Source organism: Ascaphus truei, chromosome 2 (genome assembly GCF_040206685.1).
Source record: "Ascaphus truei isolate aAscTru1 chromosome 2, aAscTru1.hap1, whole genome shotgun sequence".
Lineage (NCBI taxonomy): Eukaryota > Metazoa > Chordata > Amphibia > Anura > Ascaphidae > Ascaphus > Ascaphus truei.
Window position 1 is genome coordinate 217,063,660 of NC_134484.1, and position 26,872 is coordinate 217,090,531.

Sequence of the window (26,872 nt, forward strand, 5' to 3'; positions counted from 1 at the left end):
TGCCTCTTCCTTAAAACCCACAACTTCCCAATAACCACAGACAACATAACTGGATTCAAATGACCAAGGCTTTTATTAACTGTAACAACCAATACACATATAGCATCCCTGGACCTGGTCCCCCTGTTGCTCCAAAACCTGTACACCTGTGATGTTCACCACCACTCCTTAACCAGTGAGCACTTTTGGGTCTAAACCCCAAGGGATACTCTCAGGCCCACCGCACCTGACCCAGACCTAAGATTACCTCCCTTGAAACACCATTAACATTCACAGCTGGGCAAATCTGACCAGGCCGCACCCATCACTCTGAGACAATATAATGTAAACCAAACAACCCCCATAACATCTCATATCTTAATTCTTTAATTTATTTTTTTTAGAATGATTAACATCGCTTTTGTTCACTTACCATTATAAAACAAAAAAAATACTTGTACACATTACTCCAATAATCACAATGGGCACCAACAAACCCCAATAGACTCCCATAAACTCATACTCAAACTCCAACCACTTTTCACTACCTCCAACAGGTAGGGTGGGCGGAATCGTTTTGTAGGATGAGACGATGACGAATAAAGTCCTCCCCAAAGTTCCTCCTCTACCAACAATCCCTTAACCTTTTACCATCCAGGGACACTCCAACCACCGGTCATGCCACACTTTCCTTATATGTCCAGGTTAACTTTACACATTCTCCATAGTTTCCATTTAGACTTCAACTATTCCTTCATTTATTCTCTAGAACTTAATTTTTAAATCAAGCTTTTGTCTTCATTCATGAATTACAGTATTCATTAAATTAAAAAGAGAACCATAACCTCACCTTAAATAACAGTGTGTTATTTCTATATGTTTATGCATATAAAGTCAATTGACATTATATCTTTATAATGCAGCTCCCATGGACCATATGAACTGACTTTTCAGGTGCATGCCATAATATAGGAAACTGCAATTACTTTCATCCAATGTACTCAAAACCATGATGTTTGTTCATTGCAGTCTTTTAGTTACCATTATATTTGTATTATTAAAGCCAGAACATGTATTTCTTGTTTGAAATGTGGAGGAAATGAATATCTAAAGTTTAGCAAAAAAGATTTGGGTAAGAACACTACTGTGCTTATGTGTAATATGTATATTCTATTTTATTTTCCTGTAGCAAGCTGTTTATGTATTTATATGTTGTCACACCTGAAATTGATTTGAGATGATTTATGATGCATTGAAAACAATTTCCTTTGTTATTTTTTTTTATCGATTATTTCTGTAAACTAAGACATGTTACAATAACTCTTGGACCTTAATATCCTACAAGGTATTTCAATATTGAACAGGTTCCCTAACATTATTTAACTACTCCCACAGCTGAACAAAAATGAATAGTAATTTTATACAGTAGCTACTGTACATGCTCTTTCTGCATGTGGTGTAGCATTGTGGACATTCCAAAACGTCTGATGACTTAGCGCTTGCATAAACTGCATATAGCCACACATTTGTACTCTGGGTCAGGGTAAAATATGTTTCAAGCAGGATAGAGGTATTTTTTTTGTCCCTGGCATATAATGACCCCACAAAACTGGTCATGGCCACCTTGCATTAGCAGTACTATTCCTAAAACCATGCTTTCCTCAGTGCTACTGGTTTCTAGCTTAAAAGGAGCAGAGTAGTCACATGGCTATACAGTGTCAGAAAGTTACCCCTGGTTTCGTACCAGTACTAGTAACAAAAGAAACAAAGAAACCCCACTGTGCTTCTTCCATCTAAGGTTCCAAATCAAAGAATGTTGAGCACTACATAAATAGAAACTGAGCTTTTGTAATAAATCTGGGAAGAAGAGCACCTGGTGGATTGATGATTCAGGGCACAATATGACGGCATGTTGATATTCTCTCTTTCCAACTGCAGCTGGTGTGTTTAAATGTACTTTTTTTAGTATAGTAATCACAACACCACGTTTAGCTTTGTGTGTTGACATAACTACAGAATATGCACTACCAAGTAAAGTTTGTTTACATTGTCACTTATTTTCAAAATAACCGATGTTATGGAGGGGAAGGGTGGCATACTGTATGGGTTCAGGGAATCACGAGTTGTCTATCTTTAGTTTTTTTTTTTAAATAAAAGTTCTTAGCCTAAAAAAAACTAGGGTTTTAAATAGAAACTACTAGTGAACTCATAACAAGGTAGCTGAAAAAGTAAACTCTCAAGCCTGCAGAATTTGGTTGTGAGACATCAAAAGGCTGATATCTATATGTTTTATAACACTTAGCAATAGTGCCCAATGTCATGCAGTAGCTGCAAAGGCAAACAACATCTTATCTTGCATCAAACGGGCAATGGATGGAAGGGAAGTAAACATAATTATGCCCCTTTACAAAGCATTAGTAAGACCACACCTTGAATATGGAGTACAATTTTGGGCACCAATCCTAAGAAAAGACATTATGGAACTAGAGAGAGTGCAGAGAAGAGCCACCAAATTAATAAAAGGGATGGACAATCTAACTTATGAGGAGAGGCTAGCTAAATTAGATTTATTTACATTAGAAAAGAGGCGTCTAAGAGGGGATTTGATAACTATATACAAATATATTCAGGGACAATACAAGGAGCTTTCAAAAGAACTATTCATCCCACGGGCAGTACAAAGGACTCGGGGCCATCCCTTAAGGTTGGAGGAAAGGAGATTTCACCAGCAACAAAGGAAAGGGTTCTTTACAGTAAGGGCAGTTAAAATGTGGAATTCATTACCCATGGAGACTGTGATGGCAGATACAATAGATTTGTTCAAAAAAAGGTTGGACATCTTTTTAGATGGGAAAGGTATACAGGGATATACCAAATAAGTATACATGGGAAGGATGTTGATCCAGGGATTAATCCGATTGCCAATTTTTGGAGTCAGGAAGGAATTAATTTCCCCCCTTAATGGGTATAGTATAGTAAGTATAGATATAGGATAAAGTATCTGTTGTCTAAATTTAGCATAGGATGAACTTGATGGACGGAAGTCTTTTTTCAACCTCATCTACTATTTAATTATGTAACTATATTTATAACTTGTGTTTTATTGTTTTTTTTAAAATATACATTGGAAAATGGGTGGAGGGATTACAGAAAAGTAAGGAGGGTAGGGGGTAGGGAAATTGGGAACATGGTTTCTGTTGTACAATCATTCTGCCTGTTGGGGTGGAGATCATTGAGACATACAGTTACTGTAACAGCTTCAAGTTTTGACAATTTTTGACAGATAAAATATATAGAAAATTAGGCATTAGGTTGATTTGTTTCACAGGAAGTCATTAATGGTTCTATGATCCCCTGACATTGGTTACATCTGTCTGCAGACTCGTTAATTTATCCAGTAATTATATAATTTATTTAGTTTTTTTACTGTCCTTATTGTTGGGGGGGGCGGGTTATTTGTTTCAAATGGCTCGCTATCATAGATTTGGTTGCCGATAGAAACATTGACACACTGATTACCCATATCCTATGTAAGTTGTCGGTAGGTATTTCTATCAGCACTGACCCTGTGTTCCAGGTTGGTAATCTGGGTTATTAACCTCCTTACTTTTCCCCAAACTGCATGATTTTAGGACATGACCACCAAATCTGTTTAAATGGGTCCTTTTCTCTACCATTACAGCAGCATAAGGGAGGAGGGGGAGTTCATTAGGAAGAAGGAGTGGAGATGCGCTGTAGTTCAGTGCCATCTGTGAAGGATTGTACACAGCTCTTTAGCTGACCCACTTTTCACCTTCCGCAAGTCCCCTAAATAAACAATATCTCCCCTCATTTTGTTCCAATAAACCAAGTGTCATGAACAACACACTTGTGAGTATGGGACTTAGATATGCAACCAAGGTTAATACACATATGCCACAACTCACACATGCCCCAACTCACCTTTTTCCTGCACAAGGTACTTTCAATTAGTTAATATTTACCCCTTACTCCATTTCAATCATATCTATCAACTTCCATCACCTTGAAAATATTCAAGAATATGTAATTATATGTATTGTATATATGACAGAGTCTCAGGTCCCTGTTTATTATAGAAAAAAACTATGCATTTAACACACAAAAATCTAGTGTGCAACAGTTCATTCAGAGCCTAAAGCATCACATATTAAAGATTGTTTTAATATATAAAAAAATATGGTGCTTTAGGTTAGAGAAAAAGATTATTACAATAGCATACAGTTACAGAACAGTTTCTTAAAATAAAAGGATAAAACAAATAGAAATCCATATATAGTACATTGCCATATGTTTTAGTTCCTGTTCCAGAGAGGTCACTGCAGTAGAAGAGAATTCACATGTTCTGATCCCAAAACACACCTCTGTTGAATTCTGATTTTCTTTTCAAACGGTTGTGTCAGTGCTCTCCACATGCACGCCTGCATCTAAAATTTGACAGCCTAATATCTATTTTCACAGGAGAAACTGTTATCTGTCTTTGGCACTCGGGGTTTCCTGTGACAACGAGCTGTGATGGGAAGCTTTCTCTGCCCCCACTTTGCTATAGTTCCCCTCACTAACTCTCTTGGGGCCCCCTGTGATTATCTGGTTGGTGGTGATAAATTGTACTGGGCGGTCCCCAAAGCCCCCCACTTCTGTATAACCCATCTCAGTCACCATTTCCTGGTCTGCCATGTGCGTCAGTACCTGGACTTGTTCAATGGGTTCCTGATCTTGTTTTGTCTCAGCGGTCTCATATTGGGTAATCATCTTTCCAAGATCATTACATAACAACACATTAACAGAAATATCATCAATTATTCCCACCTTCAAGTATACTTTTGCCACTGGAAAAATGTGGTGGTCCCCTCTCGCCACCCCCATATGCAGAGTCCTTTCAGGAATTATTTCCTCAGTTCACACCAGTCCTGGTCGAACCAGGGTAAGTGTAGCATTAGAGTTTCAGTCCTTGGGTGAGTTTCTGTCTCACCATGACATGTTGCAAGTGGGCACCTCTGTTTTCCTGCGGCCCAGATACCACACAAGTACCTAAGTGCACTCCTGAGGGGTGATCCCCTCCAGAGGCAGTTCCAAGCTTCTTCCTTCCTGGCAATTGGTGCTGTTGTGCCCCAGCGGTTTGTAGACAAAACATTGAAGGATGTCCTCCTGCTCCTGTGTGCCAACTGCCCCCCCCCCCAAAACAAGTCTCAGCAGGTTAAAAGGGCGGTTCTTCAGATTTTCCCCCTTCCATCCTGGGGCCCCCTTGGTACCGCTGGATTCATGTTAGCCACATAGGAATCTTGGAGATGGCCAGACTCTGTGGCTGATTTAGGACCTCGGTCCTTCACTCACTCTCTCACTTCAGGTGGACACAGGGTTAAAAATTGCTCATGATCTACAAGATCTATGAACCCTGAACAGATTTTAATTTTCAGTCCCCAAACTCACTGCTTGCACAAAAATCTCAGATGCCCCACCAGCTCAGAAAAGCCAGCGGTACAACCCCACTGAAGGGCTCTGAACATTTGCCTATAGATTTCAGGAATGATATTGAAATGGTGTAGCAACATAGCTTTGAAAGCATCATAATCTTTGTAAAGGTGGGCAGGAAGACCAGCGAAGACATCCAGGGCTCTTTCACTCAATTTGGGCATAAGATATGTTGCCTACTGATCCCATGGCAACTGATGCAGCATGTAGATTTTTTCAAAACCATGCATGAAAGTGTCCAGGTCCCCATCTTTTCCCAGGCTTGAGAAATTCTCCATACTAAGTTTGGAAGGGCTGGCCTCTCCGCAGTATGGTGCTGGTGATGCCCTGTGGAGATTGGCAAGTTCCAGCTGGTGCCTTAGGTCCACAGTGTCTCACATCCTCTAGCTCTGCAGCATGCCTTTCTCTTTCTGCTTTGTATTTTTCAGCACATCTTGCTGCTTTGCATTCTGCAGCAAATATCGCTGCTTTATGTTCTAAAGCTTGCTTTCTCTCTCAGCCTCACGCTCTTGGAACAGGATAATGAGCTGCAACCATTTTGTGTCATCTACTAGTCCCATATACTTAAAAGTTGCTTACAAGTACACATTAAGGGCACTGGCAAGTTGAGAACTGCTGGAATCATCAGAATGTCACAGTCCTGGGTTCAATGACCCCATGGCAATCTCTAGGGCTAAGCGGGCTCAGTTCACTGCTTTAGTAATCTTGGCCTAGTGTAGCATCTTGCTCTCTGTCATTTTCCAGAAAGATTTGTACTAGCTCCTCTTTATTTCTGCCAAGACTTTGGAGATCACGCTTCTCGCACTGAATCATCCATGTCTCTTCTGTCTGACGTCAGTATACAGTTCAGCAGCCATATTCACTAGACTTACTCAAAATAAAAAACAGTGAAAGAAAAAAAAGAGGGGGACGAAACTGTCTGCTCTTATGTTTTACAATAATATAGCACTGAATAATAGCTTTGGGGTAATGAGCTGTGATCTCTTCCATGTTTAACACAGGTGAGGGACTTTTTTGTGTTTCCCAAGGCAGTTGTCCCGTGGCCCAGTACGCAGTCGAATTTTGGACCATAGCCGCTGAAACCGGCTGGAACAATGAGGCATTGGCGGCAGAATTTTGCAAGGGTCTCTCCGAGAACCTTAAGTATGATCTTGCTGCACAGGAATGCCCCACGAAATGGGAGGAGCTCCTTGGCCTATGTATCCAAGTGGACTTAAGATCACAAGAAAGAGGGGCCAAGAGAAATTGACGCAAACAAGGTACGCAGTCCCTCCACAACCACTACACAGAGGCCTTGGACTCTCCGCTTCCTGGACCTGGAAGAACCAATGCAGCTCGGAGGCAACAAGCTATCGCCCGGTTGAGAAACGGCGCAGATGTATTGCTGGGCTCTGCCTTTATTGCGGAAATACTGGACACCAGGTAACAGCTTGCCTCCAGAAGTTGGGAAACACCAAGTCCCCAGCAAGAGCCAGGATCACACTGGGAACATTAGCTACTTCTCCTCCCAAGATGCCAACCAGGCTTTTATACCTATCACCCTAACCAGTGACACCTTCAAGGCCACAACTCAGGCCTTTCTGGACATTGGGTCAGGGTGAAATTTCTTGACCAGGGGTTCGTGGAAAGAAATTAAATCCCTTTGGCATGGAAAAATCAACCGGTAGTGCTTGAGGCGATTGACGGTCGAACCTTACAACCCGCCTTTATTTGTATTCAATCTATCCCTTTCCAGTTACAAACAGGAGAGGTCCATACCGAAAAGGATCTAATTTCATGTCATTTTTTCTCCTACCGTCGATGTCATCCTGGGCCTCTCATGGCTTCAACTACATAACCCTCGTATCGACTGGACAGAAGAATAGCCTTTTCAATGGAGTTCATACTGCCCACAGAACTGTTCTGTGCCATCCAAAGGTCTATGTGGGGTTTCAGTACCAGATCTGGTAACTTCTCACCTGCCTCAAATCTACTCTGCATTTCTGGACGTATTCAGCAAGGCTCAATCCGAGGAGCTTCCACCCCACCGATCATTCAACTGCCCCATCGAACTTCTACCCGGCTCAGTGCCTCCGTGAGGATGTTCGTACCCAGTGTCAACCCCAGAGACCAAGGCCATGATGGAAAACATCCATGAGAACCTGCAAAGGGGCTTCATCCGGAAGTCTTCATCTCCTGCAGGTGTGGGATTCTTCTTTGCTAAGAAAAAGGATGGATCCCTCAGACCATATATTGATTATCGGGGACTTAATAAAATCACAATCAAGAACTCAAAATTGGAGAAGTGTCATTGTCATCAGACTACGATGTCCTTTCTGGGCTACATCATCTCGGATACTGGCCTTGCCATGCATCCATCCAAAGTGAAAGCAGTTTTGGATTAGCCTCCCCCTATGACCCTGAAGGCCATACAATGGTTCTTAGGCTTCGCAAACTACTACCGAAGGTTCCTACGAAACTTTTCATCCCTAGTAGCATCCATTACGGCGCTGACACAGAAAGGAGATGACCCGGATCTCTGGTCTCATGCAGCCCTTCAAGCATTCAAGAAGCTAAAAACAGCCTTTGTGTTAGCCCCCGTGCGAGTGCATCTATATCCAGGACTACCCTTCACGCTCGAGGTGGATGCTTCTGATGTTGGGGCCAGGGTAATCTTGTCCAAAGGAAAACCCCACACACCAAGCTACACCCTTGTGCATTCTTTAAAAATAAAATTGCTTGCCGAACAGAATTACGACGTGGGCAACCGTGAACTGTTGGCCATCACGATGGCCTTGGAGGAATGGAGACATTTGCTTGAGGGCACTGAAAACCCTGTAACTATTCTGAAAGATAAAAATAATCTTCTCTACATTGAAGGCTCTCGCCGCTTGGGGTCGCGACAAGCTCGATGGTCCCTCTTCTTCTCTCGCTTCAATTTCATTATTCCTATCTACCAGGATCTAGAAAGGTGAAGGCAGTTGCCCTCTTCCGCCAATTTCCTGTAGAAGACAGGGCTGAGGAAAGACAGGAAACCATACTTCTCCCATCATGTATCATCTCTGCCAACACATTTGATGCTATGGAGGACATCACGAGAGGTCAGTCTGATATTCCAGAGGGTCACAAAGTTCCAGAGGGAGTCTCTTCACTGCATCAGCCTATCGTCAAAAGGTTTTGGAATGGGGTCATTCATTGAAAAGCTCTGTCATCCAGGTACAAAGAGAACTATTGATCTTCTGAAAAGGACCTTTTGGTGGCCAATGAATGCGCTAGAACATAAAGGAATTTGTCACCGTATGTACCACTTGTGCCCAGAACAAAACTCCCCGAAAAAGACCTCAAGGGTTGCTACAACCCCTTCCGATTCTGGATCATCCATAACTTATCTTTCCATGGACTTTATCTTGGAACTACCTATATCCAAAGGTAGGAACACCATCCTCGTGGTGGACAACCGATTCTCTAAGCAGGCTCATTTCATTCCCCTCAAGGGTCTATCCAATACCTTAAAATTATCCAAAAATGTTATCAAGGAGGTGTTCCGCCTTTATGGGATCCTGTGACGCATTGGGTGAAACTCCTCGTGCAAGTGCCACAGTACTCCTACCAGGACCGGGGTTCATTTATTACCCTGCAGCTGTCTGCTATTTTACCATTTGCATTCTGCTTTGTCTTTGTTTATCTCTGAACTCAGCTTGTACCCGGACCTCTACCATCTCTGACCCCTGGGCCTTGGCTATGCACAACGACCATTCTGACCTCTCTACTCCTGGACCTCGGCTATGCACAACAACCATCCGACTTCTCCTGTCCTAGACCACGGTGAGTATCACGACTATTCTGACCTCTCCTACCCTGACCCAGCTACACGACTATGACTCTGCAGTCCGGATGTGTTTGCACGGTTGTTGGTCGGTGTTCTCTAACATCCCCACCTCAGCCCTCCGGTCCCATCATGTTTATGGTGAGCACTCGTTACACCCTGAGATTTTGGTGTTCATTCTTATTCTAGAAGTCAACACTTTTATGCACAGTGGAAATAGAAGAGGGGACATTGGGAAGCCCTGTCATGTGCAATTTGTAACCTTAAACAGTTTGGATGTATACCAAGATATGCACACCATTGCTGTGGGAATAGAGTATACTGCTTTTATCACTGTTATGAATCTTTCATGTAGTCCCTTTTGCTTCATTATTGGGAACATAAAGGACCAGACATCTCTAAAAAATGCTTTCTCTGCTTTAAACAAGAAACAAAGAAGTCCAGAGCAACATCTAATGTGACAAAAATACACAGTGAAATACCTATATATCTCTTGAAAAAGGGGTGATTTAGTTAACCCTTTGGCCAAAGTGTATAAGACTGCGAGACACTTTCAAGGCATGACCATAATATCGCAGGTCCTAACACTAACCCATTTAAAATCCTTATTTACCTCTAAAATTAGAGGAAGGATGGTCCTGGCATTGAACCTGTCGCAACCAGCTGCATGATAAGATTTTAGAATGCTGTAGAGGATTGGTAGACACTCGAACAAGCCCCAAGGACTCCTTGAGAAAGCGCTGTTATAGCGTGAAACGCGTGGGAGGAAAATTTTGTTTGTTTTGTCCCAGTATGTCCCCAGTATGTCACTTTTAATCATGTAGGTTAATAAAATTTATTTTATTTTTGTTCCTAACCCGGTGGGTTGTGAGTGCATGGGGCTTGTTCGAGTGTCTACCAATCCTCTACAGCATTCTTGACTCTGCCTTCTGATTGGACGGACCCGTAGCAGCAGGGCAGGACTGATTCTTGCTTTATCGTCGACATACAGCTTTGGAGAAACAGCGTACTCTGGATACGGCGCATTACTCTCTGGATCAACTATGATATGAAGATTGCATCATCGCGCAGGATAACAGATGTCATTTATCATTACTTACCTACTGTGAGATATTTCCTGCCAGCAATTATCACAGAGCAAGTTAGCTCTATTTGTTTCCACTGAGATTTATATGGACTGCCACACAAGTACTAACTGTCTCCTGATTACTCTACACTCCTGCACGTGAAGGCTGCTGATAACACGCCATTTAATACTCTGTATATTGCTTTATATAGTGTGACAGAAACCAGGGGATGGTAATAAATTCCATATATAGGGCTCCCAGGATACTGAACAGTTTCTATCCTGTCTGGCCTGGGAGTGCAGCCTTATAATACATGCACTCCATCCCACAGTTTTGGGCAAGCGCTGGAACTGAGGGATTTCTGTCACCTGTCATGCTAATTAGAAATCAGGTATGTAAGACTGATTTCCTGTTTGCTCTTGTCTCTTCTCCAGAGCCTGGAAGGCTGCTGAACACAGTGGGGAGAAGCCCCTTCCCCACACAGGTTCAATTGTTCTATTCATTTGGCTAACTCTGCAAAAGTACCTTGTTTTGTTGTTGGAAAGTGGAAAAGCCACTTCCACCCTGAGTTAGGGAAATCTAAGTTAAGTTATCGCTCAGGTGAGCAGCTTTTGTTTTGATGTGTTTTGTTGTATGCACTGTGGCAGTCTCAGTGCCTGGGACTGAATAAACCAGGCACAGCCTGTTTAAAGGAACAGTACGTGACGCCTCCTCATTTAACCTACCCCAAAAGACCGTGTTCTAACCGTCCCGGACAAGCAGCGGAGCCCCGGAGTAAGCTGTTTGTCACATATGGTGGAGAATGTGGGCAGAACACTAAAAGGTCTGGGGGTTAAAGAACTTTAAAAAAAAAAAAAAAAAAAAAAAAAAAGTTTTTTTCTCTCTCTCCAAACAAGATGGAAGACGTGGTGAGTGCGCTGGTACGCAATGTCGCTGTCCAGAAAGACGCGAATGAAGCCCTGCAACAGGCGAGTGAAACCCAGCGACAGCTGTTAATAAACCAGCAAGAGACTAATGCAATCCTGCAACAGGCGAATGCAAACCAGCAAGAGACAAACCGCTTGCTGAGAGAGGAGCAACAGCGGTTCGCTCAGGGCTTACAGCAGGAACTCGAGATCCTGAGGGGGACTATCAGTAACCTTCCACTGGCAGCGGCAGCCCCAGTTCCGAAAATGACCAGGGCAAGCCACTACCTTCAGAAGATGGGACCCTCGGATGATGTGGAAGCCTATCTTCTCACGTTTGAACGCACGGCACAGAGAGAGGGATGGCCAGAAGCTGAGTGGCTGGTCTAATCGCACCCTTCCTAAGCGGCGAACCCCAGAAGGCTTACTTTGATCTAGAGCCAGCCGAAGCTAACGTCTATGCAAAATTGAAGTTCGAGATCCTCGCCCGCCTCGGCGTAACCACGGCTGTTCGCGCCCAAAGGTTTCACGCATGGTCCTTCACGATGGATAAAGTCTGCTAGGGGACATCAGCATATATTGGTAATATTAGATTATGCCACCCGATATCCGGAGGCAGTTCCCCTACGTAGCACCTCTGCCAAAAACATAGCAAAAGAGTTAGTAGTTCTGTTTTCCCGGGTTGGAATTCCTAAAGAGATTCTATCTGACCAGGGAACACCGTTTATGTCCCAAGTAACAAAAGAGTTATGTAAACTCCTAAAAATCAAGCATCTCAGAACCTCAGTCTATCATCCACAAACAGATGGTTTAGTGGAAAGGTTCAATAAAACCTTAAAGAGCATGTTACGCCGGGCGGTCGATAAAGATGGGAAAAACTGGGATTGTTTGTTACCGTACCTGTTATTTGCCATTAGGGAAGTTCCCCAATCATCCACAGGCTTCTCCCCGTTTGAACTATTGTATGGCCGACACCCAAGGGGCTTACTGGATATAGCCAAAGAGACTTGGGAACACGAGGTTACCCCTTACAGAAGTGTAATAGAGCATGTTGCCCAGATGCAGGACCGCATTGCTGCAGTCCTACCCATAGTGAGGGAACACATGGAGAAAGCTCAAGAAGCACAGAGGAATACGTATAATAAGGGTGCTAGGGTCAGAATTTTTTTTCCAGGTGATAGGGTACTAGTTCTGGTTCCCACCGTGGAAAGTAAATTCCTTGCTAAATGGCATGGGCCATATGAGGTCTTGGAAAGAGTGGGAGAAGTAAATTATAAGGTAAGACAGCCAGGTAGGAGGAAACCTGAGCAAATTTACCATATAAACCTACTCAAGCCCTGGAAAGATAGAGAAGTCTTGTCAACCCTAGTAACCCCAGGTCCGTCAGAGAGTCAAGAAACTGACCCAGAGGTTAGCATAGCTGAAACCCTGTCCGTTCATCAGAAACAAGAGGTTCAGAATTTAGTGAGCAGAAACAAAGAAATCTTCTCTACACAGCCAGGTAGAACTAGCGTAATTGAACATGACCTAGTCTCTGAACCGGGGGTCCGAGTTAACCTTAAACCGTACCGAATCCCAGAGGCCAAAAGAGAGGCTATAAGTTTAGAGGTTAAAAAAATGCTAAAACTAGGCGTAATTGAGGAATCCCAAAGTGGGTGGAACAGCCCTATAGTCTTAGTCCCAAAGCCAGATGGTACAACAAGGTTTTGTAATGACTACCGGAAACTAAACGCGGTGTCAAAATTTGATACTTACCCTATGCCCAGGGTAGATGAACTTGTAGAGAGACTGGGCAAAGCCCGATATATCACAACCCTAGACCTAACAAAAGGGTACTGGCAGGTTCCCCTCACAGAAAGGGCAAAAGAAAAGACAGCCTTCTCAACCCCAGACGGCCTCTTTCAGTATAGGGTGCTGCCTTTTGGCTTACATGGAGCTCCCGCCACATTCCAAAGAATGATGGATAAAATTTTAAAACCACATGCTCGGTATGCTGCTGCCTACCTGGATGATGTGGTAATCCATAGTGAAGATTGGCAATCCCACCTTCCAAAGGTCCAAGCTGTGCTCGACGCAGTTCGGTCTGCTGGACTAACTGCTAACCCCGCTAAATGCACCATTGGTCTGGAGGAGGCCAAGTATCTGGGGTATTCTATTGGCAGAGGTTTACTCAAACCCCAAACACTCAAAGTGGAGGCGATACAAGGTTGGCCAAGGCCAGTTACAAAAAAACAAGTAAGGACCTTTTTGGGGTTAATTGGGTACTATAGAAGGTTTATTCCCAATTTTGCGACTAAGGCAACCCCACTAACCGACCTCACAAAAGCAAGAGGACCACTTATGGTAAAGTGGTCCCCCGAAACCGAACAGGCCTTTAGAAGCCTGAAAGAAGCTCTCTGTGCCCAACCAGTGTTGGTCACACCTGACTTCTCCAAAGAGTTCGTAGTCCAAACCGACGCATCTGAGGTAGGGCTGGGGGCGGTACTCTCCCAGGAGTCTCAAGGTGAGGAACACCCCATCCTTTATTTAAGTAGGAAACTAAATCCCCAGGAGAAAAATTACTCCATAGTAGAGAAAGAGTGTCTCGCAATAAAGTGGGCTGTAGAGACGCTCAAATACGACCTGTTGGGGAGAAAATTCCGGTTGGTCACAGATCATGCACCCCTTACCTGGATGTGTCAAAACAGGGAAAAGAATGCTAGAGTGACCAGGTGGTTCCTAAGCCTACAACCCTTTAAATTTTCTGTGGAACACAAGTCAGGGCACAAACATGGCAATGCTGACGGGTTGTCAAGGATGCACTCCCTAATATCCATGGTCGCTCATCCCTCAGGGTCTGAGCTGGGGGGGAGGATATGTGACAGAAACCAGGGGATGGTAATAAATTCCATATATAGGGCTCCCAGGATACTGAACAGTTTCTATCCTGTCTGGCCTGGGAGTGCAGCCTTATAATACATGCACTCCATCCCACAGTTTTGGGCAAGCGCTGGAACTGAGGGATTTCTGTCACCTGTCATGCTAATTAGAAATCAGGTATGTAAGACTGATTTCCTGTTTGCTCTTGTCTCTTCTCCAGAGCCTGGAAGGCTGCTGAACACAGTGGGGAGAAGCCCCTTCCCCACACAGGTTCAATTGTTCTATTCATTTGGCTAACTCTGCAAAAGTACCTTGTTTTGTTGTTGGAAAGTGGAAAAGCCACTTCCACCCTGAGTTAGGGAAATCTAAGTTAAGTTATCGCTCAGGTGAGCAGCTTTTGTTTTGATGTGTTTTGTTGTATGCACTGTGGCAGTCTCAGTGCCTGGGACTGAATAAACCAGGCACAGCCTGTTTAAAGGAACAGTACGTGACGCCTCCTCATTTAACCTACCCCAAAAGACCGTGTTCTAACCGTCCCGGACAAGCAGCGGAGCCCCGGAGTAAGCTGTTTGTCACAATAGCCATAATCCCTTCTCTTTCTGCTGGGATTCAAAGTGTCTTTAGAGCTGCAAATGGTCTTTATATATTTTGCATGATAAGATTTCTCTGCTTTAAGCCTTAAACTAGAGTCTGTTTTTGTGCCAAATCACTGTTACAGTATGTATAATGTTTATGATTTTTCGGTTATTGTCACCTGTCTCTCTGTTGTAAATCCTACCTGGTCGGGATGCACTAGTGTATTTAAAATCTAATGGTGTGTTGCAATTATTTTGGCAAAGATCTTTATATCTGTATTTATCAGGGATACACTGTAGGCCTGCAGCTCGGACATAATGAAGGGTCCTTTCCTTCCTTCATTATTTCAATTATTGAGGCCTCTAGTAGTTCGCCTGCTAGCACTGACCCTCTCAACATTTATGAAATAATCTAATTAGTTAGGGATTCAGGATAGTCGAATAATTTTTTATAGTACAGCTTTAAAACCCATCTGGTCCTGGCACTTTAACTTTTTTGATGGATTTAATGGTCTCCAAGACTTCTTCCTCAATAACTGGGGCCCAAAGGGGTTATATGCCTGTGTGTCTATTGAGTGTCTAAGTTTACATAGTTCTAAATACTGGTTTATTCTTTTTTTCCTAGGAATTGAGTCTATCTGTTGTGGTGGGAACAAACTATATAGACTGCTATAGTATTTTATAAACTTCCGATTGATGTCTATAGGATTGTATGTCAGTGTGTCATTTCTGGTCTTTAGTGCATGTATATTTAAACTAGCCATCGTTACGGAGTTTCGAGGCCAGGTATCTTGTCTAATTTGTTTCCCTTTTCATAAAAGAGTTGCACTGCTCTGTGTTTTCTACAGATGCAGATTCCATTATTGAAAAACTTCACGTGGTGTATACCTTGGAATACCCATGTGATGCGATTTCTTCCAACCGTACCGCCTTTAGATGTGAGCGCAGGCGAGTGCAGAAAATGGCATTTTAGTGTTCTGGCTTTTAAACACCTGAAATTGACACAGTAGCACAGTAACACTTTACTGTACAATTACAATTCATTCATTTCATTACATTTAATTGCACACAATCCATGAAATTCAAACAAAGCAACCGCAATAAACACATGTGCCTGGGGCGATTGGCCGCATTAATGCCGTGTGGAGTACAGCAGCGCACACAAAAATGGAACCGTGACTTGTTCGAATAACTGCCGCTGCATCTGTATAAAAATATTGTGGAGTAATTTTCTTGTTTTGTCAGTGTTTTTTCTAATAATGGGGGTAGACATCTGTTGGTATTGTTCTTCAAATTTCAGAAGGTTTTTGTTTAGTGTTTAAATTCTGCTCTCTCTTATTTCATATGGGAAGCGATCGCAATTATTTGACCCTCATAGTTTATCATATTTCACTTTATGTGCAGCCCACAGTGTGCTCTATGCCACAATCACTATTATCTGTTAAAATATTTTTAAAGGGCATCTTTAAAGACCATCTTCTGGTCTCAGGGATACTCAGCAGGGGCACATTGAGTATCCACCAAGAGTTATTGGCTGTCCGTCTGATTCCCTTAAGGTGTGATCATCACCGGTACATGGTCTGACTAGGACATGCTGTATCTAGTTTTTGGGGGAGTATTTATAGAAATGTATTGCACTTTTTTGTTTGGCACAGGTTTGCTACTGTAGGCCACTGGGGACCCCCATAAACTTGTGGGGATCACCTGAGGACCCTATGACACCCATGGGGCTCCGTAACCCGCAAGGACCACCTAGAGGCCCCCAGACACCCATTGGGACCACCCAAGGACCCCTGTACCCGTATGGGGCCCCTGGACACCCGCATGGACAATCTGGAGGTCACCAGACAACCGCAGGAACCACCCGAGGACCCCTGCTTGCCTCTGGTATCAATCTTATGCAGAACAAATTAACAATAGTTTTATGTGGGGGCACAGTGGGTGGTTGGGTTGTTATTGGTGGTTAGTACGTATTGTAAATTTTAGTGGGGCAGAGGGGGTGAGTGAAGGTCCAAGTACCCCCTTCACTCACCCCCTCTGCCCCCAATAAACCTGCTATTGTGCCATAAACCCTTCATGGCCTTAACGGTTAGCTAAGGTAATCAGCTGCTTTAATGTAATTTTTAATAATAGTGTGCAGGAGCAGGGGGTCTCCTGAGCTGAACAGCATTAATTTTAGCCTAAGGCACCCCCTGCTTCCCGATTTACAGGCCCAGGTATGGGGCATCAGGTGCCGGTAACCCCAAAATTTGAAAATCGACCGCGTCACGTGGAGGTGATACCGGCACTCCATACAAGAGCCAGTAACTCGGGAAGCAGGGTGTCTCTGAGTCTTAAATAAAACTATTAGTAAAAATGAAATTAAAACAGTTTCATTGCTGTAGCAAAGAGCTGCTATGGTAAAGAATTAAAAATATATATTTATTTGTGTTTTGATACTAGTGTGCGTGAGCAGGAGGTATTCTGAGGTTAACTGTGTTGATTTCAGCCTCGGGACCCCTATTTCCTCAGATACAGGCCCCATTCTGGAGTGCCGGTATCCCAGTGCAGATTCAAATCCCACGGTCATGTGATGCAGGAGATTTAAAAGCACAGGGGATACTAGGCCCCATCCCAGGGCCTAAATCTCAGGAAGTAGGAAGTCCCCAAGGCTGAAATCAATGCAGTTCAGCTCCGGAGCCCCCCTGCTCCCACACACTATTATCAAAATACATATTTTTATTGCACGATCGTCTATAAGAGACGTGCATGGAGACGCAGCATCTCCATGCAGCTCTACCAGACTGCAATTTTTTTTAGAGATATCCAAAAAAGCAGTGATACAGCGCAACAGGCAACAGAGAGCAGGATCCAAGTAATCAAAAAAATCAATTTATTAATGCAGCATAGAAAAAAACGGAAGGCAGCTTCTCCTATGCGTTTTGTGCGCGATCGCACTTTATCAAGTGCACTGATACAAAAAACTGGTTAGACGATAGAGCATTTTTTTATCGGCCTTATAAAATGGTCTTCATTTCTTAATGAATCACATTTTTTAGCCTCATGTCTCACAGCACGATCAATAAATGCATAGTCGGACACAAATGCACTGATTTTATCACTGCTTTGGTAATCGGACCCTAAATGTGTACAATTTAGATTTTCATTGAAAATAATGTACAGTATAGTTATTATTAAATATTAATAAATTGCTATATGTGTAACAGTGTTTCCGCCACTCTCTGGAAGATCTGCCTATTACAGTTTGTATAGTGCTGGGCACCTGCTGGTTCACAGGAGGCTGAGCTTTCCGCCGGGTGTATGGGGAAGACAAGACAGGTGTCACGGCTGTGCTCGCCACAAACCTGGGTCAGACCGCGTGGCTGAGGTGGGGTTGTAAAAGCACCGACCTTAGACCGCGCAGGCGGATCCGGATTGCGCAGTTCGTAGTCGTACGTAGCAGGATCAGGATAGGAGAAGACAGCATCGTCGGTGGACACGCCAGGGTCAGGACTGGAGACATCAGGGTAAACGTTGTTCAAGCAGGAGTTCGGCAACAGGTAGTCAGGAGAGCCCCGCTTCAGCTTAGGAGCGCGGGAGTGGCTTCTGTGCATGCGGCGACCATGGCCCATGGTACTGGTCTCAGGAGGTGGTAGACAGACCAGAGTAGCACACCGCCTAGCTGCACTGGTAAACCAGTGCTTCAGCGCAAGAGTCCTGAGCGGGCTGGGAAATCCTCCGTTTCAGCGCAGGAACCAGGACGCAGCTGCAATAGGGAAAGAGCAGCAGGCCCCAGGAACCAGGAAGCTGAAGAAACACAGGGGAAACCTCCGCTTCAGCACAGGCGACAGGAACAGACCGCTGCGTGAATATAGCAGCCGGTCACAGGAAACAAGGAGCTGAAGTAACAAGGAGAGTACTCCGCTTCAGCACAGGAAACAGGAACTGACCGCTGCATGAAACTAGCAGCCGGTCACAGGAACCAGGGAGCTGAAGACAACAAGGAGAGTACTCCGCTTCAGCACAGGAACAGACCGCTGCGTGACACTAGCAGCCGGTCTCAGGAACCAAGGAGACAGACAAGACAAGGCTTATGGCAGAACACAGAGACATCCAGGAAGGACTATGCTCGGCAGGGAGCATTGTGGGAAAGCAGTACTTAAAGGTCAGAGAACCAATGTCAGAAGGGGCGTGTGGCAGTATTGCTTTGGTGAGAGAATCCAGGCTGCAGTAAATATCAGGGGAAGTGTTCCAGGACTGCACCTGTCTGCAAGGTAAGGCAAACAGTAAACCGAGGAGCGGATTCCTTACAACAGGCTTTTGGGGTGATGTTTAGTTCTTCTCTAGATGGTTCAGCGCCTCCATCTCCCGCAGGCTATAGGGATGCTGGAGACAATCCTTGCAGGAGAACTCTCTTATACTCCCCTTGATAGATTCTACTCAGAGGCAGGAGTATATTTTATAAACTGGAACAACTTTATTCTTCTACTCACAGTATACAGTCAGCATACACTGCATACACTTGGCCTCCAGCCTTCAGATGGTCCGTGGACTCAAACCCCAGGCATGGACTCCAAAGGTCAGTCCTAACTCTTTCCCTTGTCCCTGATAGAGAGTATGAAGTATAGTTCTCACTCCCACTCCCCTAAGGGAGGGGATGGTAGGTGATCAGAGCCCTGCATACACTCTTCCATGGGACAGTCTCTCTCAGGGGAAAAACAACTCACTAAATGTACATGTGTAGCCCCTTATGTACCCTGGTGGAGTGTCCAAGGTCTGAGTCCCGGATTGGGCAGAACACAGGCTTTGTCCCACCACCACCTTCCACTCCAGGGAGATGCTCACTGCAGGGGAAAACTGGATTGGACCTAATACTGCCTGCACTGACACCAGGACTTACATGTTAGGCAGGACAGATTAGTAACCAAAACCAGACATGGCTACATATAATTAATATAATAGACACAGAAATAGAATAGGAGAAGATCCCAGATCACTGAGGCCAGGCATGCACCAGCCCAGGTAGGGGACTGGACACACATAGACATGGTTCAGTCCAGTCAGTTATAAGTGACTCCTTGAGAAAGCGCCACAGTAGGCGTGAAACATGTGGGAGAGTATTTAGTACTGTCTGTTTTTTTGTTTTTTATGTAGTTCATTAAAGTATACTTTTGTAACCCCTTTTTGCTGGTGAGTGCCTATTTTTTGTATTATGGAGCGGCTGGATTTTTGATTCTTACCTTGTTCTACAGTCAATTATAAGTGAATGGTTAAGCTACAAGTTTTATTAAGTCAATAATGTATATATGTTTTACCTAAAGTACTACAGCAGCAGTCCTAACCAGTAGTTACCAATTCACAGTCAAACCTTGCCAACAACACAATGGCTTACACTTGAGGCTGCTCTCCTATTTATATACTCATATCAAAATAATTAAATTTGCGGAATTGGATTCAGTTGGTAGATTCTGATGCTGAATCCGTCGGGTAGATACTCCTTTTATTGTTTCTTTCTGTTTTCACTTCTCAATAATTAATATTTATTACATTGTGAAAAACACTTTTTTTGAGTGTTATACATGTAGAACACTAACCAAAGCACATTTGCCACTCCTTGTATTTATATGTATTTGGATGTAAAAAATATTTGTGATATACTGTATATATTTGTTTTAAATAATGAAAGGCTGGAATTTGAGAAGTCTCTCTCAACATTTTGTAGGATAAAAGAAACTGATGCTCTCTCCCACAAGAAAATGAGCATGAAATTAATCTTCTGGATGCTGCATCCAGCGCTTTACAGTATGTCAACAAGTGACTTCATTTCAGGCTTTGAGGAAACTATTCAATATCACGGAATAGGGACTCCCAACCCAGGAGTCACAGCAAACTGCTGAGTCTGGCATGAGAATGAGAAGACCTGTGCTTAGTTCTACTCAACCAGAGAGGAAGATCAGATCACACACAAGTGCTGCCACATTGTTTCCATTCCCTTCTCCCCCAAGGTTCCAGACCCAGAGTCGCGAGTCACTCTTAGGTCAGTTCAGCAACCTTTGCCCAGTAATACTACTGGCTACAAGTGATGTTCCTGCTCCTTGGATTAGTCAAGATGTCCATGTTAGACCAGGAGCCGTGTTTGTAACTAAGGGATGTTACAATGAACATTATGGTGTGTTTCTGAGAATCTATGCACACCCGTATACGGGAAGAGTACACCCACACTGGTGGTTAGAATTTGCCTTTATTGCAGGGAGTGTCACAGGTAGGATAGATGGTAATGCCCCTATGGATTATTTTAATTTTAACATCCTCCAGATTTCATGCACTGTATATTCACAGTGCACTTGTTAATTATCAGTATCTTCTATTCTTTGTTGATGTGGTTGTTTTTTTCATATTTCATATTTAATTTAAAACGAAAAAACAAAAGGATTCCATTACCACTTATTAAACCTGCATACAATATTAGACTACTAAAACAGTCACTGATGTAACTTCTAGGTTGGCAAACTTGACACAGACAGGACTCTGATCTGATCACACACAAAGGATGTCACAACTAGAGCTCTGCACTCATTGACAGTGTGTCCCAGCTGGTGTGTATGGAGACAGTCTCTGATTGATGAAGTCACCACTCACAGCCCCGTCTCTCCGACCCCACTCCTGCCCTTCTATTTGCAAAACGTTAACCCCCCACTACATACTCTGAACCCAAGCATAGTTATGATCACTGGGTTATCCCTTCATGAGAGACTCCCAGTTGATGTAACGTTTTATCCATTTTTTATCTAGTTTCTCGTTTTATCTTATTTTGTTCTGTAGTCATTAAATACACATTTTTTAGTACTTAATTCTCAGAATCTAGCATCATTAATTCCATTCAAACAAGGCACTCTATTAAGAGAGGAACTGCCAAAGAATAGTTACACACAGAGGAACATAATCTACAATATACAGTATGCTATTACCAAAGACACTCTAAATGTGAGTACCCACCTGTATCCTCTTGTGGAACATCATCTTGCGCCCAAGAGAACCAGCGACAACTATGTTCTAAATTGGGTTTGCGAGAGAACCCAGGTTTTTTAGCCTTTAGGACACTGTTTCTATCAGAGACATATTTTCAGACATTTATTATTAATTTTATTATTTGCACATTATTGTTTATCACAGTTTTACACACAGAATATTGTTCAGTTCTAGCCCTTATTGTATGCCTATTCTTACATAATATATTATGTAATAAATAATGAATCATAATGATTAAATATGACTATATTTGATATTTAAATTAAAAGACCATTAACATACATAGAAATAAAAAATATAAGATGTGTATGTCTAAAATGTAACATAGGTTGAACTCGATGAACATACTGTATGGTTTTTTTTTTTCAACCTCATCTTCCAATTTACTATATACAGATGCAGCCTTAAACTAGAAAACATGATTAGTCTACCATAAAAATGTAACAAACTTTTATTAACGTGATTAACTATCATTTTTAAAACTTTGAATTTTAACAAACTTTTTAGTATTTTTTTGTATGTATTTTTTAAAAAAAATTAAAAACATTTAGTTAACCAAAAGTATTTTTTTTTAAATGGAGCTGAGTAGGGTAAGCTCCATAAGAGCAACACTGCAGAACATAAAAAAAAAGCAATGTTCAAATCATGTCAGAGGAAGTGGTCATGTAGGAAGTTGCAGAAATAAAAAGAATGAGGAATGCTTGTTGGATATTAGAATAATTGTAAGTGGTTAAGTGAAATCCAACACCAACATGAATAATCAATGATGTTTCACCACAACCCCAAGCTTGAAAAATGTCCAAGATGTACCTACTGCACCGACACACTTTATTCGAGCAAATACCCGGTATGTACCTGGCAGATACCTGGAATGCGCCGCTCCTAACCTCTGACAAGCCCCGTTGCATTTGCCTTCCCAGCCTGGGTTCATGCCTGGCTGATGGGCGGCTGATCTGTTAAATGATAATGATTAGGATTTAATAGGCTGCAATGCTTCGCGTGTCTACCAGATGGCATAAATTCATGAATTGTAATGCAGTTTATATATATATACTGTGCAGTATTGCAGCCAGCGGGAATAAAATGCTTCAATCCCTGCTTGGAAAATAACTCAATGCACTCGGGCAGAAAACAGTCACAAACCTCAATACACCCGGGTATACCCGAATTCGTGGGACTAGCCAAGCTCGAATAAAGTGTGTCGCCAGTGTAGTGGCAGTAGCTAGCATGCATCTGTGTCATGATGACTGTCACATAATTCTGTGTTCTGTATAGTGACAGACCCTGACAGTAAAAGATGAGGTCAACAAGTGTGAGTAAGAAATAATAGGCCAAAGGAAGTGAATTGGGACTTAGCCAATTGCTTTCAAGGTGAAAATTGACAGGATGAAGTATCTCTATCGCCACATACTTGAGGAGGCACAACAAAAGGGAAAGGATTACTAGTGTACTGTGGGTTTGACCATGCACACTCCAAATGGTGGAATTGCTGGTGGTGGTACAGCCTCAATTGCTGGCTAATGGTCCATGTCCACATATCATCAACCACCTCACCATTACTAACAACATGCTCACTGTACAGGCATTGTACCCTCACAGAATGCCACATGAAGGGATTCAGTGTCCAGGTGCTAGATCCTGTCCCACTCTGAAGCCTCTGGCTCTACCTGGCCCCTTGTCTCTGCGGTGGTAGTAGATGTTGGGGAGATGTACAGTAGGAAGTTCAACAGGCAGGAAGATGAGTGGAGAAGCATCAGTCTCTTCTCATAGCAGGGGCGGACTGTGTATCTCACCCAGGCTTGGTGTGCCATAAAGTAGGAGTACACCTTCTTTGGTTGGTGGTGGTGGATCTTCCACAATGACCTGGAGCAGGATCATAATGTTTGGAGACATGTGAGGATGCACAGGTTCGCGAATGCTGCCTTTTCCAGATGTCATAATGGTTATCCCTGACCCATATGAGCTTATAGCAGTCATGACCTCCTCACTGCTTTAAGTGCTCCCTGCTATGCTACCCACTCCTCCTGCAGTTCCCAATCCTGAACTCCACGTTCTCATCTTATGACGCTTCCTGTGCCCAGGCTAGAGCAGCAAGAGCAACAGTAGAGGTGCTGTGTGTAGTAGACTCATATGGTGCATCTGAAACCCAATTTAGGGACACAGATTCAAAACCCATCCTGGTGGACCATGACTAGAACTGGACCTTGCTCTGGCAACCCTGACACCAGCATGACCTGCTTACGCACACAACACATTCTGCTGCATCTCCTGCTCGCATACCTGTTCAAACAACACCTGGCCTGGGCACAGGATGCATTATCAGCCTCTGTCAGGAAAAAGACAGAATCACTTAAGGTCAATGACACAAGCTGAAGATAAAGGTGGCCCTGACAGAAATTAACATTCCAACAACTAGGCCATAGTCAGAAAAATCCTCAGTCTTATCTGCTTCTTCTAAGTCTACTTGCCAATACAACCAGTCCCTCTGACACAAGCTGTTTAGCATTGTGAGTAGCAGGTTCCATAAGCATCCACACAACTGGGGTTGCACCAGTACTTTGGTTACTCCTATGTCTGGTACCGGCAAAATCAACTGGTACACTGACCGCTGCCCTTGCCTTTCCACTCTCACTCGCAACTGAGCCTGAGGAAATGTTCCTCCTCAGTCTAACAGCAGAACAGCCTCTGGAGAACCCAAAATTAGTTACTTTGTAGATAAACAAAAGGCTGCAAACTATAACTTTGCGTCTTTCCATTAGCTTGTGGGTCCCACAAAATTGTAATGGCCATATTGTTTCTACAAGTGTCACAGTAAATATTCCAGGAATAGGTGCATGTTTGGTACTGAAAATAGCTTGGTTCAGCCCCCGAGTTAAACTGGTTTTAAGAAGAAAATCAAGCAAAAAATGCCCAGTGTGATGGCTTCTTTATGAGAAATTTGCGCACAAAAATATTGAGTACACAAGACATTCATACCTCCCTGTGTTATTATGCCTTTGTTATCCAATTATTCTAAATTAATGCATGTTGGATTTGTTTCTTACAAGACCACAAAGAACCATGCAACAATTTGATAGCACAGGTTAATAATGCAAGTTATTTTATCCATAGATAGGAGAAAAAATTGCTTGAACAGTACATTACAGAATGCATTATTTTGACTCTGCTATATCTTATCAAAAGCGTGAGACTTTGATTTTCTTTGTAGCTAATGTAGTTTTAATTACCTTTGTCACAATGCAGGAAGTTGACGTACATTCTGCAATTATTTTCTTGTTTTCACCATTTGTATATCAGAATACAGGAATCTTATTGCAAAGTATGCACAAAATTGCAATACAACCAATAGAGTAGACACTAAAAGGAACTGATTCATACTGGATGCTTAGATAAATTACCATAATAAATATTGGAGCTAATTATTCTATTAATTACAAGTAACTTTAGACTCCTGTGCCTAAAAGCCATGAAGTGGAGACAGATTGTGCTACAATATGCAAATAGAAGCTAACGTGCTCTCATAATCTCTAACCCTGACAGTCAAGAGATAACATCAAGTGATAATATACAACATAATTTTATATGACAACATCATTTTGCAGCTTGCAATAAGTAATACATTACATTTTTAAAATGTACAGTCTATTAGTGCACATTAACTTCTAGATTTAAGACAAGCAGCGTGATAGTTCTAAAATGTGTGTTTGTCTAAATGAAAGAAATTGTGATGTACAGTAATATGTAATAATATTAACAATTGATTGTTTTATACATCATATGAATAATTTAATTACCAAGCACAAAGAATATGACAGAACATAGAGCAGCAAATAAAATTAGCTGCAGGTTAATCTTAAAGTTGCGTTCTTGAACCATAATGTTAATTCAATATACTATAATTCTCAATAGCAACTACAGTATGTACAAATTTGCAGCTACAGCTGTACCCCGTTATAACGTGGTACTCGGGGTCCACAGACCGCGTTATAACCGGGATCGCGGAAGGAGAAGAAAAAAATACAAATATTTTTTTTAAATGGCCGCCACGATCGGGACTTACCCAGAGGTACAGGGTATCCGACACCACGGGTGGGGGTGGGGTCGGGGGGTGCGCTGTGCAAACTCCTCCTGCGTCCTTGGCTGCTAATCCCTTCTCTGCCTGAGGGGCCAGCAGTGCATTTGCTTCAGCTATATTAGTGAGGTCAGCAGCTGCTGGATAACTTAACTCTTACACTGCACTGATTGGGCAGTGTCAATTGCTGCCTTGTTATCCTAAAGACCTTTCCTGTCAGGTACAAAGACAGCAGTCTGTAAGGTTTCTCCATGGTCCTAAAACCTGACCCTTCAGCCTAAAGCTGTATTCCCACTTATGCAGTTCTCTCTCTGCTATTAAAGTTTGTGTCGTGCTATGGAACAATGTGTTACCAACCAGGGTATGTTGTACTCATGCTCTGTGTCTGTGTGAGTGAAGCATGTTTGTTTTATGCAAAAAAAAAAAAAAAATTTACTTTGAAAATGGGAGCCACGCCCAGACCGCGTTATAAGCGATCCACGTTGTAGCGGATCATGCTTTAATGGGGTTGAGCTGTACTAAGTGCACATTCCTGAAACAGAAGTGGCCCAAGAAGTTATCTAAATTGTGTAACATTCTCGCCAGTTTTTGTTATATTTTAAATGCAGTTGATACAATTTTTCAAACATTTAGAATGATCCAGGGTCACTGACGTCATTACATTGTGGAGGAAACTCAGCCTAGCTGGTGAAGCAAAGAGGATTCCGTATTCTCCGCTGTTTTGTGAGAGCTGAAAGTACAGCACCCTGTGTACTAGTTAAACCTGTTTGAGAACTGCTTTTTCCATCTGACCTGTCCCTTATTTCTTCATATACCTTTCCCTTTCAGATAGCTATGCCTCTGTTAGCCTGATGCATGTTTCCCTCTTCCCTCCACAGACAGAGCTTTATTAAGGGCAGTGAATGAGTCCTCTACTGAGTGTGCCATAATGGAGACTGCAGAAGTCTAAGTTTTTGTGGCATACTTTAGACTATGTCCAGCATTCTATCAGAAGAGGGGACTATAATAGATATCTATTGTAGAAGGAAGCCCAGTAGATCTATAAATCTATAAATAGCCCTTTGGGCTAAATTAAGGATTTACCTTCTGCCCTTGTATATAAACACTCAAAT

At 42.8% G+C, this 26,872-nt stretch overlaps 1 protein-coding gene across 2 annotated transcripts in view; it reads left to right on the top strand.

Moving 5' to 3' along the window:
- CDH12 (cadherin 12) overlaps nt 1–26,872 on the top strand; it is a 1,010,774-nt gene that overhangs the window by 478,989 nt on the left and 504,913 nt on the right. The gene's annotated exons all lie outside the window — the stretch shown is intronic.